Genomic DNA, 5,000 nt, shown 5'->3' with positions numbered 1-5,000 from the left:
TCGACCCAGTCACCCTATCTCACAGTCCACTCTGTGTGTAACAAAGCGAAAGCACCAAAGCACTATCGTTCAACAACATCCATTTTATCCTTGCTGCCACAGGACACTATCCAAACAACGACAAGAGGAACGTCACGTCCACTAATAAGACAGAATGTCTCACATCACCCGCAAACAACGCAGCTCAAATCAGCCAGCAACACCCACAGTGGTCCACCCAGTATCAACACAGGACGCAACGCCACGCCACAACACAAAAGGTACAAGTAATAAAATACCCTTTGGCCACACCCCTTATAAAGGCATCGAACCAACCCACCACCTGACACCAGCCAAACGTACATCCTGATTTGACACATCTCTGGCAACCTAACCCACGTTGGCCCTTAACCTAACCCACGTTGGCCCTTAACCTAACCCACGTTGGCCCTTAACCTAACCCACGTTGGCCCTTAACCTAACCCACGTTGGCCCTTAACCTAACCCACGTTGGCCCTTAACCTAACCCACGTTGGCCCTTAACCTAACCCACGTTGGCCCTTAACCTAACCCACGTTGGCCCTTAACCTAACCCACGTTGGCCCTTAACCTAACCCACGTTGGCCCTTAACCTAACCCACGTTGGCCCCTAACCTAACCCACGTTGGCCCCTAACCTAACCCACGTTGGCCCCTAACCTAACCCACGTTGGCCCCTAACCTAACCCACGTTGGCCCCTAACCTAACCCACGTTGGCCCCTAACCTAACCCACGTTGGCCCCTAACCTAACCCACGTTGGCCCCTAACCTAACCCACGTTGGCCCCTAACCTAACCCACGTTGGCCCCTAACCTAACCCACGTTGGCCCCTAACCTAACCCACGTTGGCCCCTAACCTAACCCACGTTGGCCCCTAACCTAACCCACGCTGCACCTTAACCTAAGTTACGCTGCACCTTAACCTAAGTTACGCTGCACCTTAACCTAAGTTACGCTGCACCTTAACCTAAGTTACGCTGCACCTTAACCTAAGTTACGCTGCACCTTAACCTAAGTTACGCTGCACCTTAACCTAAGTTACGCTGCACCTTAACCTAAGTTACGCTGCACCTTAACCTAACTTACACTGCACCTTAACCTAACTTACACTGCACCTTAACCTAAGTTACACTGCACCTTAACCTAAGTTACACTGCACCTTAACCTAACTTACACTGCACCTTAACCTAAGTTACACTGCACCTTAACCTAAGTTACACTGCACCTTAACCTAAGTTACACTGCACCTTAACCTAAGTTACACTGCACCTTAACCTAAGTTACACTGCACCTTAACCTAAGTTACACTGCACCTTAACCTAAGTTACACTGCACCTTAACCTAACTTACACTGCACCTTAACCTAACTTACACTGCACCTTAACCTAACTTACACTGCACCTTAACCTAACTTACACTGCACCTTAACCTAACTTACACTGCACCTTAACCTAACTTACACTGCACCTTAACCTAACTTACACTGCACCTTAACCTAACTTACACTGCACCTTAACCTAACTTACACTGCACCTTAACCTAACTTACACTGCACCTTAACCTAACTTACACTGCACCTTAACCTAACTTACACTGCACCTTAACCTAACTTACACTGCACCTTAACTGTCACATGTAACGTCACAGGAATGTAGCTTTGCCTAACAGCAACCCTCTGAACATAGTTCACTGCTTGGATCCTCTGGTGTCATGTGTATTTCTTGATGCCATGGTGCGTACCCTCACATAAAGGTCTTTCGAGTGTTGCGTACTTTCTACACAGTCCCGCTAACCACTGGAAGGGTGTACCGCTACAGAACGAATATCGCCCTCCCCTCCTGCCCTTCCAAGCTGGTCGGTCAGGCGTTTGTTTGTGAAATGAGCCTTGCAGCTGTTCAGTTGCATTCGGTTGTCGATGCAGTCAGTGTACGTTGTGGTACGGCCTGTGTGGACTGTCCGCTGATGTACGCGTAACCCACACTGATCATCCGTCGTTACGTACTGAGTGACATAATGTGGCACATGCTTGACCGTACACCGGCTGCGCCCTACAATGGCGAATCATAAGGGCCATATGTTGTGCACGATGCTACTTGTCTCGTCTCCCCATTACAGCGAGATTGCACTGTTGTACGCCGTACAGACATGTGGTAAGTAGGTACGGACGAAAGTATTGCATGTTGGCCCCCCCCCCCCCCCTCCTCCCTCTGCCGGGAATCAGCGTGAGCCGTCTGTTGATGTAGCGACGAGGGTTTTCCTATTTAATCGTATTGCCCCACACAACATGATAGCACGGTGGACCGCGTTCCACATCTGCGACATGCTACAGAGGCCGGTTGACAGTCGACCGCGCAAGGGACATTGCACACGTGCGCGGACCATCTTCCACGTGTTCTCTCGTGTACATGCCGCAGTGTGTATGTGGGCTGATGTAGCGTGTCGTGACACATAACATGCAGGCATGCCAGAATCGTAGATTTCGCAAATGTAGATTGACGTATACGTTTGCTGCCAAAGATCCGCAAATGAACTGGAAATCAGTTGTTGAGCGGTTGTTCGCGCTGCAGGTGCATCGGTGATAGCGACGATCGGTACATCTGTGAACCGGTTGTTTCGGCGGTACCCGCCATGCCCCCGAACCTGAGTTGGCCATGTGGGTATGAAGCGATACGAGGCTGTGGCTTGGCGGGACAGTCCCCGGCCGGTGAGGGGGGGCCGCCCGGCGTGCTGGCCGCGCGCTGCGTGAGCGCACGCACTACAGCCGGCTGGTGGGGGGCGCCCAGTGGCAGGAGCGCCGGCCGACGGGCCCGGCTGGCGTCCCAGCTATGCGCCGGCGCACCCTGCGCGCGGCGCCAGGCGGCCAAAGTGGGTTCTGCCGAGCCCGGTGCGAAGCGCGGTGGACATCTGCAGTGTGCTGGTCCGATTGCGGACTGTGTGCGTTGAGGATGCGCCGCCGCCCGGCACTCGGCGTCGCGACGCCGTCTGCTGCTCGGTCGCCCCCAGCGGTTCTCGCAGGTGGTTTGTATCGCAGCTCTGCGGACGTGTTGGCGCGTGCGCTGTGCTGGGAGAGTTCGCTTCTGCACCCAAGTGGGGCTTTGCCCTTCTGTGGCGCTGGCGTTGGAGCTGCCGGTCACCGTAGGTGGCGCGTGTTGTTTCCCGCCGGCAATGCCACGACAGCACGCTCCCGGGCCTCTGTCGGCAGCGGCAAGCTCAGTTGGGAGCACGGGTGTTCGCACTGAAAGCGTCTACTCGCCTATCTCCGGGCGATTGCGCCTCTCTCGAACCCGACCAAGTACTTAGGACGGCGCTGCGCGCCGCCGGGACCTGAGAGGGTTTCGAGGTGTATCGTGCAGGGGAGCTCAGCCTCCTCCTGTTTGCAGAATAATTGAGCGGACGCTTGCGTGTTCGCGCGGGCCCTCGGGACACACTCCCGGGCGGCCGGCTGCTCAGCTCTCGTTGACGCAGCTCCCTGGTTGATCCTGCCAGTAGTCATATGCTTGTCTCAAAGATTAAGCCATGCATGTCTCAGTACAAGCCGCATTAAGGTGAAACCGCGAATGGCTCATTAAATCAGTTATGGTTCCTTAGATCGTACCCACGTTACTTGGATAACTGTGGTAATTCTAGAGCTAATACATGCAAACAGAGTCCCGACCAGAGATGGAAGGGACGCTTTTATTAGATCAAAACCAATCGGATTGGCTCGTCTGGTCCGTTTGCCTTGGTGACTCTGAATAACTTTGGGCTGATCGCACGGTCCTCGTACCGGCGACGCATCTTTCAAATGTCTGCCTTATCAACTGTCGATGGTAGGTTCTGCGCCTACCATGGTTGTAACGGGTAACGGGGAATCAGGGTTCGATTCCGGAGAGGGAGCCTGAGAAACGGCTACCACATCCAAGGAAGGCAGCAGGCGCGCAAATTACCCACTCCCGGCACGGGGAGGTAGTGACGAAAAATAACGATACGGGACTCATCCGAGGCCCCGTAATCGGAATGAGTACACTTTAAATCCTTTAACGAGTATCTATTGGAGGGCAAGTCTGGTGCCAGCAGCCGCGGTAATTCCAGCTCCAATAGCGTATATTAAAGTTGTTGCGGTTAAAAAGCTCGTAGTTGGATTTGTGTCCCACGCTGTTGGTTCACCGCCCGTCGGTGTTTAACTGGCATGTATCGTGGGACGTCCTGCCGGTGGGGCGAGCCGAAGGCGTGCTTGCGCGTCCCGAGGCGGACCCCGTTGAAATCCTACCAGGGTGCTCTTAGTTGAGTGTCTCGGTGGGCCGGCACGTTTACTTTGAACAAATTAGAGTGCTTAAAGCAGGCAAGCCCGCCTGAATACTGTGTGCATGGAATAATGGAATAGGACCTCGGTTCTATTTTGTTGGTTTTCGGAACCCGAGGTAATGATTAATAGGGACAGGCGGGGGCATTCGTATTGCGACGTTAGAGGTGAAATTCTTGGATCGTCGCAAGACGAACAGAAGCGAAAGCATTTGCCAAGTATGTTTTCATTAATCAAGAACGAAAGTTAGAGGTTCGAAGGCGATCAGATACCGCCCTAGTTCTAACCATAAACGATGCCAGCCAGCGATCCGCCGCAGTTCCTCCGATGACTCGGCGGGCAGCCTCCGGGAAACCAAAGCTTTTGGGTTCCGGGGGAAGTATGGTTGCAAAGCTGAAACTTAAAGGAATTGACGGAAGGGCACCACCAGGAGTGGAGCCTGCGGCTTAATTTGACTCAACACGGGAAACCTCACCAGGCCCGGACACCGGAAGGATTGACAGATTGATAGCTCTTTCTTGATTCGGTGGGTGGTGGTGCATGGCCGTTCTTAGTTGGTGGAGCGATTTGTCTGGTTAATTCCGATAACGAACGAGACTCTAGCCTGCTAACTAGTCGCGTGACATCCTTCGTGCTGTCAGCGATTACTTTTCTTCTTAGAGGGACAGGCGGCTTCTAGCCGCACGAGATTGAGCAATAA

At 53.4% G+C, this 5,000-nt stretch overlaps 1 non-coding gene across 1 annotated transcript in view; it reads left to right on the top strand.

The window, feature by feature from the left end:
• The first annotated feature begins 3,484 nt into the window (after window positions 1-3,484).
• LOC126327264 (small subunit ribosomal RNA) overlaps window positions 3,485-5,000 on the top strand; it is a 1,893-nt gene continuing 377 nt past the window's right edge. Inside the window, exon 1 of the ribosomal RNA XR_007561103.1 lies at window positions 3,485-5,000. This exon is cut by the window's right edge and continues 377 nt beyond it. This is a non-coding gene — a ribosomal RNA (small subunit ribosomal RNA).

The sequence above is a fragment of the Schistocerca gregaria genome, unplaced genomic scaffold, assembly GCF_023897955.1.
Source record: "Schistocerca gregaria isolate iqSchGreg1 unplaced genomic scaffold, iqSchGreg1.2 ptg001038l, whole genome shotgun sequence".
In the NCBI taxonomy this organism is placed as follows: Eukaryota; Metazoa; Arthropoda; class Insecta; order Orthoptera; family Acrididae; genus Schistocerca; species Schistocerca gregaria.
Note: the sequence above shows the minus strand (reverse complement) of the source record. Positions and strands in the feature narration are given on the sequence as shown.